The following is a 16,499-nucleotide window of genomic DNA, read 5'->3' as shown; positions in this document are numbered from 1 at the left end:
TAATGTGAGCAATCAATAGGTTCTATTCACACCGTATTGCACAACTACATCCGTGGGACACAGGCTTTAGTGGCAGATTGAGAGCTCCTTATGGATTATCGCAGGCTACCATCCTGTAACCACGAGTAGTGAAGACATTTAATATCGCGCTATGTTCCTGATTTGCTATTGGTTGCTGGATCCGTCTCCGTTATATACCCTATATTGACAGGGATGATATCCCGGTGTTTTGCTGGAGCTTTTTTTCATCACCAATAGGAGACGTTTATTTTAATTTGGCACCCAACGCATTCAGCGCAAGGCAGCGGCCCGTATAATTTTAAATAGCCTTTTTAGGGTGTTTTAATTATATGTATGAATGAAGCTTCTTTTTATATGAGCGCAGCCAAGGGCAACTTTGCCTATAAAGGGCAATAAGTATATTATTCATTTGTTAGCTAATATAACCTGTTGTTTTCCTTCTGATTCTTTCTTTTTATGATAAAATACATTTTCCCATCACAGAGCATAAGGAAATGTTATCACTTTCTGATCAGTGGAGGTTCCATCAGTCAGAGCCCAACCTGTCATAAAGTGACGGCATGTTGTAGAGATCGCCGTCTGTGATGGGGGAAGCCCATTAATAATAATAGAAATACAATGTTTTGCTCCTAATCATTCTTCCTGCAGCCCTCGCCTCCGGCCCACGCTCCTTGGCATTTAATTTATTGCTGAAGGCACTTACCCCCGGTAGACCTTTGTATACCAAGTCATGGGAAATTGCATAGAATATAGAGCGAAGCGCTTCATGTGCAAACCGCAGGTATATACACTCATCAAAGCCAATCCCTTCCCTAGGAGTTGTCGGATGGAATGAAACTTTCTCTATATGATTGTAATGTTGTTATAAGTAAGTGATTACAGTATCAGAGCAAAAGGAGAATTTACTGTGGAGAACTGAGCCCTTGTACAAGATGTGATACAGGTGGGCATGGGGGCTCTAGTACCCTGTTGGGCCTCCTCTGGCTTGGATACAAGATGTGATATGAACTGGCATGGAGGCTCTAGTACTCTGTTATACCGCCTCTAGCTTGGATACAAGATGTGATACGGACGGGCATGGAGGCTCTAGTACTCTGTTATACCGCCTCTAGCTTGGATACAAGATGTGATACAGGTGGGCATGGAGGCTCTAGTACTTTGTTGGGCCTCCTCTGGCTTGGATACAAGATGTGATACAGGCGGGCATGGAAGCTCTAGTACGCTGTTGGGCCTTCTCTGGCTTGGATACAAAATGTGATACGGGCAGGCATGGAGGCTCTAGTACGCTGTTGGGCCTTCTCTGACTTGGATACAAGATGTGATACGGATGGGCATGGAGGCTCTAGTACCCTGTTGTGCCGCCTCTAACTTGGATACAAAATGTGATATGAACAGGCATGGAGGCTCTAGTACCCTGTTGGGCCTTCAACGGCTTGAATACAAGATGTGATACGAGCAGGCATGGAGGCTCTATTGCCCTGTTGGGCCTCCTCTGACTTGGATACAAAATGTGATACAGGTAGGCATGGTGGCCTCTAGTATCCTGTTATATCGCCTCTAGCTTGGATACAAGATGTGATACTGGCGGGCATTGAGGCTCTAGTACCCTGTTGGCCCACCTCTGGCTTGGATACAAGATGTGATACAAGCAGGCATGGAGGCTCTATTACCCTGTTGTGCCTCCTCCGGCTTGGATACAAGATTTGATACGAGCAGCCATGGAGCCTCTATTGCCCTGTTGTGCCTCTGACTAAGATATAAGATGTGATACGGGTGGGCAGAGAGGCACTAGTACCCTGTTGTATTGCCTCTAGCTTGGATACAAGATGTGATACGGGTAGGCATGGAGGCTCTAGTACCCTGTTGGGCCTCCACTGACTTGGATACAAGATGTGATACAGGTGGACATGGAGGCTCTAGTTCCCTGTTGTACCACCTCTAGCTTGGATACAAGATGTGATATGGGTGGGCATGGAGGCTCTAGTACCCTGTTGTACCGCCTCTAGCTTGGATACAAGATGTGATACAGGCGGGCATGGAAGCTCTAGTACCCTGTTGTACTGCCGCTAGTTTAGATACAAGATGTGATACAGGCTGGCATGGAAGCTCTAGTACCCTGTTGTACCGCCTCTAGCTTGGATACAAGATGTGATACAGGCGGGCATGGAAGCTCTAGTACCCTGTTGTACTGCTGCTAGTTTAGATACAAGATGTGATACAGGTGGGCATGGAGACTCTAGTACCCTGTTGTACCGCCTCTAGCTTGGGTACTAGATGTGATACAGGTGGGCATGGATGGTCTAGTACCCTGTTGGGCCTCCTCCAGCTTGGATACAAGATGTGTTACGGGTAGGCATGGAGGCATACAGGTTCCATATGGTATCTTGTGGCATATCAGCACATATTTGCTGTAATTGAGCCTCCAAATAGTGCCTGTAGGCTGTTAAAGTTGGCGTCCCAGTTGGTCCCATACATGTTATATTGGTGATAAATCTGGCAACCGGGCAGAAACTGAAGTGTGACAATGTTGTGGGAAAATTCCTGTGAGAGGAACACATGTGTTTTCAGGATGTCCCGAACATATCGCTGAGTTGTCCTTGTCCCTCGTACCACTACTACTAGACTGTCATATGCGATGGCCCCCCAGACCATCACAACAGCAGTGGGGGCAGTGTGCCTCTCCACAGCAAAGGCAGGATTGAGGCGCTCATCCCTAGGTCTGCATAGACAAACACGGCTGTTATCAGTGCCGAAACTAAACCTAGATTCATCACTGAGGACAACCTGGTTCCACTCTGTAGCGTCCAGTTCCTTGTTCATGACACCACTGCAAACAGAGGTAAAAGTGGGTGGGTGAAAAAGGCAGTACTCGTAATGGGCACCGTGAGCCCAAATGTCCGTCAGCCAAGCCTCTGGAAATGGTTCCTACAAACACAGGGGTGTAACCATGGCGCTACCTGTCACTGGGTGGTGGACAAAGAAACAAGTGGAGCTTCTTGTGCTTGTTGTACGAATAGATGATCCTCTCTCCTGGTGGCATGTTGCTGTGTCGTGCCCTCACGCATCCACTGGTGTCATCACCTCCTAACAGTCTGGTCAGAATGGCCAGGTGACAGCAATTCGTCAATAAGACCATCCAGCTTCTCACATCCCAATAATGCGCCCCTCTCAGACTCTGGTAACTGGGTGAAATCTCTTGGATTGCATCGTAGAGGCGTCTAGTGGTCAACAAGCTCTACACAAGCGGAAGAAGAGGTCACTACACACAAGGAGCCTCCCAGAGCCTTTTATAGGCCAAGGATAGAACCAGTTTTAGGGTTTCAGGTGACAAGACCGTTCATCTAATCACATCACAACTTATGATGTACAGATCTGTCTGAGATGGAACTGCATGCTGAGTTTTGCAGCAAAATTACAACTTCTTCTGGTGGCAGGATTTTTTTTTTACAAAGAGTGTAAGTGTAATCCCCCCCCCCCCCCCCCCATGTGGTAGAACCGGTCACCTGGATTGGCTGTGTATAACACATTTTTGGACACATGTTTGCAGTCAGTTATCGGTCCTGTTCACACACAGGCACTGAATGCAAGAAAGGATGGCACAGGGCTCCACTTCAGCACACACCACAATCTCGAAGAGGTAAATATGACATCTTTATTTGCAAGATCCAATTACAATAGCAGTGACATCGTGTTTCACCGTTGAACCAGGGCTTCCTCAGACAACGTGCCTGAGGAAGCTGCTGGTCGAGAGATGAAACACCTCAATATTGCCAGGTACTTTTTCACCACGGAAATCTCGCGGTTTGGCTGCAGCAAAAAAACCACAAAATTTCCACGGGATAAGCTCAGCTGCAAAACCCACGGCACTTACCGCTGGTTTTGGAGCGGCTTCGCTGCATGCTTTTCCGTTGCGGCCGGCTCTCCCATAGAGAGGAGCAAGGCCGCAATGAAAAAAAAAAAGAATTGACATGCTGCGTCCTGGGAATCCGCACGGCTAATACCGACTTTGCTGTGACAGATTTCCGCCCGCGGGGACGAGATTTTTATTTTTGACAAATCTCGTCCACATGGCTGGCCAATCCCGGCATTAGCGGATGCAGGCAGATTTGCCGCAGCGAAATTCTACAGGGAGATTCTGCGGCAAATCCGCCCTGTGGAACCCCAGCCTTAGGATCCTGCAAATACAGATTTCATGTGCCGTTCTTCTTGGAGTCATGGACAAGGGAGCTGTCTTCTATCTGATGCCAACTGGGACAAGGCTTTCCTGCTGTCACATAAAATGTCTATGACATATAGTGCTCAGGAGAACTACCAGTTGCTGTTGTGGTACGCTACCCATCTGTACCTGACAACTGCTGGAGGTGCAGCCTTACACTTGGGACTATGGTGCACATGTGGTGGGCCTGTAGAAGTTGTTTCCCATGTATGAGAGGGTACGTGGTAACTCCATAACATTTTCTCTTCTTATGGCCAATCCTCCTCAGCTCTGCTGTACATTACGAGGGACTTGCTTAGGCATTTTTCTGGGTGCAGCGTGCACCGTTGTCCCTCGATATTGCAGGAAACCACACATCTACTAATTGGTACAGTGCGTGTAGGAAGTTAGTGCCCACTCACATCAGCATTAGCATTAGCACTTTCCATCTATCTGTTCCATTTTTGGAGAAAAAAAATGGAACAGAGACGGAAAGCCCTAATGCAGATGTGAGTGAACCCTTAGCTTTACCATGCCAATGGAGGAATTGGTGGTGGAAGATTCCACTGACTCAGGTGGGTTTTTTCTTCTTTGGCAACCGTAGATTGCCTTCCAGGATGATATGGAATATCAGACCTTATAGGGGTTTTCTGGACAAATACTATTGGATGAACTATTCTCACGATAAGTCATCAATAGTTGATCGGTTGGGGTCTGACACTCAGGATCCTGGCTGATCAGCTGTTCCAGCATCTGCTGTCAATGGCAAAATTGACAGGGCATGGAGCGGAAGTTGATGCTCTGACACCCGTGTAGTGGCCGGCACTGGTAATTGCAGGCACAGCTCCCATTAAAATCAATGACAGCTGCAACTACAATTACCAGCACCGGCCACTACATGGGAGTCAGAGCATTAGCTTATGCTTAATACCCTGTATATTTTGCCTGTGACAGCGAGTGCCAGAACAACTGATCGACTGTAATCCCGAACGTCAGACCCCAGCTGATTAACTATTGATTATCCCTTCAATTTCTTAGGAAGTAAGCTCCATTCTCTATCCTTTTCTAACCCTGCCCCTTTTCTTTCTTTGTCTCTTTCTTCTTTCCTCTCTATTCGCTGGTTTACTCTGTAATAAATCCATCCTAATTGTATAAGTAGGAACAAAGACGCGATTTTGCCATGATTTTCTTGCGGCAAAATCACAATCGCCCGTGTTAAACTAGCTTTAGACATTATTATCCTCTTCTGTCGTTTTCTAGAATGATCAATTTTCAACATGCTCTTCTCACTGTGACCACTAGATGGTGGTATTTCACTTTTAAACTTCCAGCTGAAGGCTTTTACTCACATACAGTGACTGAATAGAACAGCATCCGCCAATGTCAGGTGACCTCTGCATTTAACATCACATTGGATGGAGCAGTCTGGCATATATAGACTGTTTCCTTGCAACAGCGGGCAGGCATTTTGATTTGGTGCACCAATCCGGGACCCATAGCCGGACAGCAGACTGCTTCATGGAACTTTTTTTTATCTGCCGTAGGGGTGCATCAAAACTGATGTGACAGCTGCCATGAATGATGCCATAGAAACCTAGGGATCAATTTTGGCATCAGTGCAGCAACATAGGAGCGAAAGCACAGACTCCCAGATATGTAGGACCTCGGCCTTACGTCTGCTCTTCTGGCTTACTGAGGCCGAATGCATACAGGCAGATTTTAGCTGCGGAATCCGTGGCGGGCATATGCCTGCGGGTCCGTCCATAGCATGCAATGTAAAAGTGATTCTTCCACGTGCGATTTCCGCTTGCGGAGGAAAAATTGCAGCATGCTCCATTCTGATGCATTTTCCGCACAGACAGCTTCCCTTGAAGTCAATGGCAGCCATCCGATTCGCGGGACTTGTGTCCTCGCCTAGAGACGAAGCTGGAAAATCTGTACTTTGCATATGCGCCGTCACGGCGGCTGGCCCATCCGCAGTACAGAGAATGAAGAAAAATGCATGTACGCAGGTGTCGCCTGCCGCAGTCATGGCCAGATTTTGTGCGGGATTTCCCACGTGGAATCTGTGCGTGCCGTGTGCATGAGGCCTTATCTTCAGGGCTTTTTTACATGAGGATGCCCGAGTTGGGTCCATGAAAATCGGATACAAAAAATTTGGGCAGCATGTGGCTAGCGCTCCTGTGATGTCTGAGTTTCACAGAAATATAGGCTGATTCAAAAGTCAGCGCCACCGGGAATGTCTTCTCAATGAAAGGAGCTGCCAACAGGAGAGTTTGTAGAACATTTGGGGCTTATTCACACGGTGTGTTTTCTATGTGAGTAAAGTCCAATTTTTAATTGGACTGAACTCTCAAGTGTAATCCATTTTTAACATATATAACTATGGAAACCATTGAAAAATGGTGCAAGACCAGAAAGTGAAAAGGTTCTATATTTACTTCACCTTCCTTTTTTATTGCGCTAAAAAAATATATAATGACACTCACTCGCGAAAAAAATCAAAACGCATGAAGATCGCCTCCAAAAAAAATCAGTCTGCTTTTCATCAATCTCAATCGCATTCGTCAGTGTAAATAAGGCCTTAGATGGGTGGATGAAAACTTTTTGGCACTATGTTCGTGCCCATTGACCCATCTTGGTGGCAGCCATCTTGCATTCAGCCAAAGAAAAACTTCAACAGAAAGAGGGTCATGGGATACATGACATGAGGTTAGAATTTCATCAGAAATTGATAGGTACAGCTACCTTATCAATAGCTGCAACCATTTTCGAGCTATGGATGATGTCACGTTGAGTATTAATAAAGTTGTTATGTTGAATTATCTGGTATAGGCAATGCTAATCACACGTCTTCTCAGGTACCAGAAGATGCCAATAACAATCCAGGTTACAATTGACATCATCCTGATGGCCGGTAACAGAAGTTCACATGAGGTGGCCGAGGCTTTCAATCAAGGACATCCAAGAAGACAAAGATTGAGTGCATGAAGTGTCAGGAAACTGATCCAGAAATTGAGGACAAACCGAGATCTGGTGGTCTAAGCAGTGTTTCCAATCCCCGATGTCAACAGCTGTGCTAGATGTTTCCATGAAGAATCCTCAAAAAAGCACCAGTAGACCGGTATTGGAGCATGGTGTGCGTCAACTTAACGTCATAAGGATCCTCAATGCTGCCTTCCAAAAGGTGGCACTGTGGAGGTTTTATTCCATCTCCCTTATTTGCATATTACCCAGAGGATCATGCATGGCCATTTGAGTCTCCTCACTCACTGTGTAGGTGCTCTCCCTAAGGAGAAAATATAGCATTTCTGCCCCCCTGTCCCAGGCCTCTCACTAGCACAGCCAGACTCCCACTGCACACTGATGAAATGCAAATACCCTGAAACAGCTGTCTGTTAATGAAGTCTGGCTTTGCTTTTCTTTCCCAGTCATTGTTACAAGGCTTGTATAAAGAGTCTGACTTTAACCTGAAGGAATGCTGCCTTCCAATAGGTGGCACTGCGGAGATTTCATTCCATCTCCTTTATTTGCATATTGCCCAGAGGAGCGTGCGTGGCCATTTGAGTCTCTTCACTTACCGTCTAGGTCAGGGGTGGGCAATTAATTTTCCCATGGGGCCACATGAGAAATTGGAATGGTTTTAGCGGGCCAGACCAACATACGAAGGCTCCATGCACATTGCCTTAATGGGGCCGTATTCCAGCCGCCCGATTTGCGGCCAGAATACGGCCACCATTGAAAATGAATGGCGCTGTAATACGGCGCGGTGAACACCCGGTGTTTCACCCCGTTTTACGGCGCGGCCCCCGTGTCTGCCAATGGAGAGGGGAGCGGTAAGGAGCACTCCCATCTCCACTCAAAAGTTACAGTGGCATCACTTAGGCCTCATGTCCACGGGGAAAATCGGGCCCGCTACAGATTCTACATGTAGAATCTGCAGCGGGTCCCTCCTGCCCCGCGGACATGAGCGCTGAAAATACGAATAAATAAGAATTTACCTATCCGTAGCGGGCGGCGAAGCTCTGCTCTTCCTCACGGCCGGATCTTCTTTTTTGGCCGGCGGATGAATTCCTGACGCCGGCGGCACGTCGCCGGCACGTCGTCGACGTGCCGCGCGCATGCGCCGGGCACATCCACCGAGCCGAAGCAAGGGAGATGCGGCCGTGAGGAAGAGAAGAGCTTCCCGGCCCGCTGCGGGTGAGTAAATGCTTTTAATTCCTATTTTAGCTCTCCCGCGGATCCGGACGGCTTCCATAGGCTTCAATAGAAGCCCGCGGAAGCCGTCCCCGCGGGAGACCCGCACGAAAATGGAGCATGGTCCAGTTTTTTTCATGCTCCATTTTTTTTTAAATCCCTTTTATTGACGATCCGCGGGTATTTATGTACCCGCGGGTGGTCAATGCATCCCTATGGGGTGCGGATCCGCGTGCAGGTAATCCGCTGCGGATCCTAAATCATATTTTCCCCGTGGACATGAGCCCTTAGGGCTCATGTCCACGGGGAAAAGAAGAATTAAAATCCGCAGCGGATTTTAACTCTTCTCCCGCGCACGGATCCGCACCCCATAGGGATGCATTGACCACCCGCGGGTAGATAAATACCCGCGGATCGTCAATAAAAGTGATTTAAAAAAAAATGGAGCATGAAAAAATCTGGACCATGCTCCATTTTCATGCGGGTCTCCCGCGGGGACGGCTCCCGCGGGCTTCTATTGAAGCCTATGGAAGCCGTCCGGATCCGCGGGACACAAAAATCACATTTTACTTACCCGCTCCGGTTCTTCTCTTCGGCGCCGCGCCATCCTCTCTCAGCCGCGGCCGGATCATTTTGCTTCGGCCCGGCGCATGCGCGGGGCACGTCACCGACGTCATCGTGCACATCCGCCGAGCCGAAGAATGAAGATCCGGCCGCGACGAGAGAAGATGACGCCGCCGCGAAGAGAAGAAACGGAGCGGATGGGAGGTGAGTTTATTGTCATTTATTTGTATTTTCAGCGCTCATGTCTGCGGGGCAGGAGGGACCCGCTGCAGATTCTACATGTAGAATCCGTAGCGGGCCCGATTTTCCCCGTGGACATGAGCACCGGACTCATTAGTGAGTCACCAGGACACTCTTTGCGGGCCGGTCCGAGCTATTCAGCGGGCCGGATGTGGCCCGCGGGCCGTGCTTTGCCCAGGTCTGGTCTAGGTGCTTTCCCTAAGGAGAAAAGATAGCATTTCTGTGAAAGGATCCTCAAGACACACAAGTGGCACCCATACAAAAACTGCAGAAGCAACAGAAGGATTCGGCCCTTTAGTTTTTCCCATTTTAGTTCCCCCCCCCCCCCCTTTTAAAAAATCGTAACTCCTTCATTGACGTCGTTGTATGAGGGCTTACTTTTTGCGGGACGAGTTTTATTTTTCAATGGTACTATTTAATATACCATATAATGTACTGAAAAACTTGTGGAGTAAAATTTAAAAAAAACACTCCGCAAACTTTCAGTGCGTCTTGTTTCTACGGCGCACAGACTGCAACAAAAATGACATGATTCTATGGGTCGGTACGATTACTACGATACCAAACTTGTATATACTTTTTTTTGCTGTACTACTTTTATTTTTTTTCAAAGACATTTAATTTTTTATATTATTTTCTGCCGCATCTTCTGCGCACAATAACTTCTTTAATTTTACGTCGACCTAGTTGTGCGAGGGCTCATTTTTTGTGAGACAGCCTGTAGTTTACGTTAGTACCATTTTGGAATACATTTTGATCCCTATTTATTGCATTTTTTCTGGGAGACAGCGTGACCGAAAAAGTGCATTGCTGGCGTTCTTTATTTTTTTTTTTTTGGACGACATTCACCGTGTGGTGTAAACAATGGACTACTTTGATAGATCTGACTTTTACGGATGCGGTAGTACCAAATATGTATTTTTGTTTTATGATTTAGATTTTTTTATTATAAATATGGCAAAAGGGGGGTGATTTAAACTTTTATGACTTTTTTTTTACAATTAGTAAAACTTCATTAATCGTATTTTTACTCTTTTTTTAGCCCCCCCCCCCCCCCCTTCCCCCAGGGGACCACAACATGCGGTGCTTTAATCGCTCCTATAGCATTACATCATACTGCAATCTGACAGGCAATCTATCAAGTCACCCCACGGGGATGGCTTAATAGACAGCTTGCTAAGGCAGCCCTGGGGCCTTTCAGAAAGCGCCTGGCTGCCATGACACCTGCACAGCTCCCTGCAATCTCATCACGGGGGGGGGGGGGGCTGTATGGGACCCCCCGAACGATGTGGCATTTAAAGGGTTATTAGCGCTGATTGCAGCTAGTGCCCGCGTGTGTCAGCTGTAATAAACAGCTGACGCCCGCGCTGTGCGAAGAGAGGTCCCCCCGCGATCTCTCTTCATACATACCCCTATGCTGCAGGACATCCCCTTGTAATGACAATAGTCACTGGCAGAGCTCGTCTAGGTCTGCTAGGACCCTGCAGCACTGCTTTGACAGGGGACACATAGTGGTCACATGATCACAGGGTCAAATAGCGAAAGTGTTACTTTCGCTTTCTCTCTTCACTACATAGTGCTCATTGAGTGCTTTGTAGCCTGCAAGAGAGAAGGCAGAAGCAGTTAAAAACTACTTCTGCCTTCTCCTCCAGGTCCTCAGCTGAGACTAACAGCCGAGGACCCAAACTGCTTTGGCTGCATTGCAGTAGTAGGAGCTTTAATCCCTTGCCATATTTTTACTATCATCCCCTTTGACACATTAACAGTGCCAGGAGCCGAATCTAAGATGAGCCTTATGGGGAACAGGAGTGAGTACAAGCAAAAGAAAGACATCATCGAAGTCAGCAGGGCCATGGCTGCAAACCTATAGAGCTGATGGCGGTGCAATGAAGACAAGACACGCGGTGCCATGAAGACATATTTGTATCCCTCTCAGTGGCATTTTATTCTGCTCCTGTAAAAAAAATGATTAAAGCAAAAATACCAAGTGCTCCCATGTGGCAGACAGGTTCAGCTCCCATGTGGCAGAAGCAGACCAGGCGGCCAACGGTTGGTAATAATAGTAGTTATAATGGATGCATCTGGCCCGCCGTGCTCCAGGATTTCCAGGAACAATCTGCTCTCTCCACTGATGGGATATTTAAAAGGCATTGTCCAGTCAAGGTTCAGATGTAGAACTATTCATAAGGACTGTGCCCTTGAACACCTAAACCTAATCTACTTCTCCTATTACTTTCCTATTGCTCTTACGACTCTGGCAGTGACTCACAATCACACAGTCCGCTTATTAAAGATGGCAATGCGGCAGACTTACACATATTAACTATTTTCAAGGGCTACATTAAACAAGGAACATTAAAATAGATGTTACATTTACTGGCAATGTTAATATGAAAAATTTTGGTCTCAAAGAGCAATAGAAATTGTACCCCGGGGGCGGAGACTCTTTTATTCTTCATTTTCTTACGTTTGTTGTAATATTTTAGTAACTTCACAAAAAATACAGCAGATCGACCCTCATTTAAAGCATTTCTACAAAAAATATTACATGACTGAATATAAGTTTCTGAGTCATCTTCCATGATCAACAGTTTAACCCTTTCATGACCATTGATGCGCCTGCGTCCAGGTGACATTCTGCAGTTCTGGTATTCTCACTTAAAAAAAAAATCATAACCTTTTTGACTTTCAGGAGACATATCTATACATGAGGATTTGTTGTTTGCGGGACGGCTTGTGTAATCCAATGATACCACTTAAGGTATCATATAATGTATTGGAAGATTTTAGAAAATTTTTAAGTTGGAAAAAAACCCAAAATTGAAACATTTTGGGGGATTTTTACTTTTATAGTGTTCATGGTACAGTAAAAGTGACATATTATATTTATTCTATGGGTCAGTACGAGTACAGCGATACCATATTTATAGTTTTCTTTTATCTATTAATTAGAGATGAGCGAGTATACTCATTAAGGCACATTACTCGAGCGAGTAGTGCCTCAGCCGAGTATCTCCCTGCTCGCCTGTAAAGATTCAGGGACCGGCGCAGGTAACAGGTGAGTTGCGGCGGGGAGCGGGGGGGGGGGGGGGGGGGTGAGAGGGAGAGCGAGATCTCCCCTCCGTTTCTCCCCGCTCTCCCCCCCCACTCCCCCCCCCCCCCCGCCGGCCCCCGAATCTTTAGAGACGAGCGGGGAGATTCTCGGCTAAGGCACTACTCGCTCGAGTAATGAGCCTTAGCGAGTATACTCGCTCATCTCTAGTATTAATACTTAAAAAAATACCTTAAAAAAAAAGGATTGCTTTTTTTTGACCCCCATAACTTTTTTATTTTTCCGTTGATAGGGTTGTGTGAGGGCTCATTTTTTGTTGGCGATCTGTAGTTTGTCTTGGTACCATTTTGGGGAACATACAACTTTTTAATAACATGTTTTTCAATTTTTTCTTGGAGACAGAATGACCGAAAAAAACATTTATTTTAGATGTGAAGACTGAGAAAAGGTTTTTTCTTCTAACTTTTAATACTTTTTATTTTTAAGATAAATAAAAAAATCTTTTTTTTTTCTTTTATTCATCTTTAGAGATGAGCGAGCGTACTCGGCCACGCCCCTTTTTCACCCGAGCACCGCGATTTTCGAGTACTTCCGTACTCGGGCGAAAAGATTCGAGGGGAGCCGTGGGTGAGTGGGGGGGTTGCAGCAGGGAGTGGGGGGGAGAGGGAGAGAGAGAGAGGGCTCCCCCCTGTTCCCCGCTGCTACCCCCGCTTCGCCACACCTTCCCCCCCCCGGCGCCCCCCAAATCTTTTAAGGCCCACTCGGCACACTTAAATGCCGCTGTCAGAAGTGACAGAGGCATTTAAAGGGTTAACAGCCATGATCAGAATTTTCTTGTGAAAACATTGTGGCTGTTGACGGTGTTAACTGTCAGAGACAGACGATTCCCATTGTGTATGGAGTGGGTTTGGCTCCCGAACCCACTCCAAATGCTACATATGCTGTGGACATCTATATACATGCTAACTCCATGGAATATGTGCAGTTAAAACGTAAATAGCTATATGTGTGTCAGAAAGGGGTTAATTATATCTGCTTATGGTAAAGCTGAATAACAACTAAAGACATTACATCAATCTTCCCAATGGGTTGTGACTCAGCTGTCCTCAAAAGCAGGGGTGTCATTTCAGACACCTTGGGCCCAATCTAATCTTCAGACAGCAGAGCACAGACATAACTTGCTACCTTTGCAGCCCTTATAGCCACCACCCTGCTTAACAGCAGTCCTGCAGTGGAACATCCCCCGTATTGTATGACTGCATAATTAGACGGGTCTTAATACGATCGAATGAAATGTACAATATACTGCAATACTTCAGTAATGCAGTATATTATAAAAGCAATCAACATTATCCCATTTTTTTCATATCAAAAAATCAAAGCAAAAAAAAAAAAACATAATTGGTATTACCTCATCTATAAAAGACTAATCAAATAAATTAGGTGGTATTTTAATACACACTGTAAATTCCTCAGGAAAAAAATGCGCAACCCCAGAATTGCTTTTTCTTTGATCAAACCATCTTCAATAAAAAAAATTGACCAAAAAGCGATCAAAAAGTTGTACACACCTCACAAGTGGGCCAGTAGAAACTACAGCTAGCATTTAGAGATGAGCAAGTATACTTGCTAAGGCACATTACTCGAGCGAGTAGTGCCTTAGCCGAGTATCTCCCCGCTCGTCTATAAAGATTCGGGGGCCGGCGGGGGAGAGCGGGGAGGAATGGAGGGGAGATCTCTCTCTCCCCCCCGCCGCAACTCACCTGTCACCGATCTTTAGAGACGAGCGGGGAGATACTCGGCTAAGGCACTACTCGCTCGAGTAATGTGCCTTAGCGAGTATACTCGCTCATCTCTACTAGCCTCACAAAAAAGAAGCCCTCACACTGCACCACCAATGGAAACATATAAAAGGTTATGGAGATCAGAAAATAGTGGCAGAAAGCAATTTTTAAAAATTTAAAGTCAAACATAAACTTTATAAAATTGGTATCACCGTAATCATACTGCCCCCCAGAGCCAAGCTAACGTCATTGTTACGGCACTGGAACAGAAGCCCCTCATAATAAGGCAATTGCGAGTTTTTTCTATTTCATCCCATTTAGAAATGTTTAAACTTTTTCCTCTACATTACAGATGGTAACCTTAGGAAATCTAACTCATCTTTCAAACCAACAAGCCATCGTCCGGCTATGTTGACGGAAAAATAAAAAGGTTGTGATTTTTTTTAAAGTGGTGACAGCAGGGAAGGTTAAAAGATTGTGATGGTTGACACATTTGTTCCAACCAGCTTTGCCAGAAACGAATGAAACTGAGATTTCAAAGAGTGTCAAGATTTAACGTTATCCCCTATCTGCAGGATAGGTTATACACAGCTCATCAGTGGGGGTACGATTGCTGATCACAAGAACATGGGTCCTAAGTTCCCTAAATGAATGGAGTAGCAGTCGAGCATGATCACACAGCATTAGTCTGTATACAGACTCCTTCCTCACAGCTACGGACACACTGTGATCAGAGTAGGAGATGGATAGGGGTCTATGTACTGAGTGCTGCTATGTATCTTGCCAAGTCCTGCTTGACAGATGAAGGTAGAAGATGGGCTGCAGTGCTATAGAGGGCAATATAAGTGGAGGCACAAGGGAGGCATTAAAAGTGGGGCCACAGAGGTGCTACTGTGTTTCCCTGAAAATAAGACCCTTTCATATTAATTTTTGCCCCAAAACAGGGGCTAGGGCTTCGTTTTGGAGATGTCTTATTTTAATTACCTAGCAGGCTGGGTCCATGCCCTCTCACTGCTCTCCAGAGCCCAGGGCCGTTTCTGAAGTCCTCGGCTGCCCACACAGGATCACTTCCTGGTTATGGGATTCATAAATCCTGCCTCCACAAAGCAATGGCTGTGATTGGTTCTTCAAGCACTAAATTGATTGGCTGAGCTGCAGTCCTCGAAGATCCAATCACAGCTGTCGCATTTTGGAGGCAGGATTTATGAATTGGCCTAGCCTCCACTCTATGATACCTGTGAGGGCGCCCACCCACTGGCGATTTTTTTCCCTGCGAAATTCGCAGCATTTTTTTCTCTGCAGGGGTCTATGGGACTTGTAATGTTAAAATCGCGATCGCGCAAAATCGGGATTTCGCGGTAAATTGCGATTTTGCGCGATCGCGTTTTTTAACATTACAAGTCCCATAGACCACTGCAGAGGAAAAAAATGCTGCGAATTTCGCAGGGAAAAAAATCGCCAGTGGGTGGGCGCCCTGATTGTCTGTGCTACGCTTTAAGAACCAATCAATGGAGCGTTCGATGAACCAATACAATGGCTGTGATTGGTTCTTCGAGCGTTGATCAGCCAATCAATGTAGCACTCGATGAACGATCACAGCCATCGCTTCGTGGCGGCGGGATTTATGAATTGGATAAGCCGCAGCTCAGCCAATTCATAAATCCCGCCTTCATCGCGTGATAGCTGCGACTGGTTTTTCGAGCGCCGCAACTCAGTCAATCAATGCAGTGCTCAAAGAACTAATCACAACCATCGCTTCGTGGAGGCAGGATTTATAAATCCCTTAACCAGGAAGTGATCTTGTGTGGGTGACCGAGGACTGCACCTGGACCGAGCCTGCTAGGTAATGTATTCCTATTTTTTTTATGTAGTGTAACTAGGGCTTATTTTGGGGGTAGGGCTTGTATTTCAAGCTTTTCTTAAAATCATGAAAAATCAGACTAAGGTTTATTTTCAGTGAAGCACGGTATTAACATGAGGGCTTACTGAGATATTCACTGGGATAGTGGCAGGATGGGGAGAATGCACAGACACAATTTGTAGCTGGTCAGAATGGTCTTGGCCCAGAAAGAAAAAACATGGACATCACCAGTCATAGGAGATGAAACCTATATAAAGACAGCTATAATCCCAGCCAAAATGTCAGTCCTACATATTTACATGACAATTAAAAAAATTATCTGCAGTTCTGTCTTGGACATTGATTTGGGGGTTGTCAGTCATTAGAGATGTCACCTGTGATCACTGGAGATAACTGCACTGTAATCACTATCAGGCCTTAGTCAGACGGGCGTTTTTTCGCGCGATTTGCGCATGCGATTCGCACATAGATAGAACCAATGGTTCGCTATGGTATCGGTCACATGTCCGCTTTTTATGTGGATATGCGAAAAATTATAGGACACGACGATTCGCAGATTGCGCCTATCTGCGTTCTGCGTTTAAT

The sequence above is a fragment of the Eleutherodactylus coqui genome, chromosome 12 (genome assembly GCF_035609145.1).
Source record: "Eleutherodactylus coqui strain aEleCoq1 chromosome 12, aEleCoq1.hap1, whole genome shotgun sequence".
Classification (NCBI taxonomy): Eukaryota; Metazoa; Chordata; class Amphibia; order Anura; family Eleutherodactylidae; genus Eleutherodactylus; species Eleutherodactylus coqui.
Note: the sequence above shows the minus strand (reverse complement) of the source record.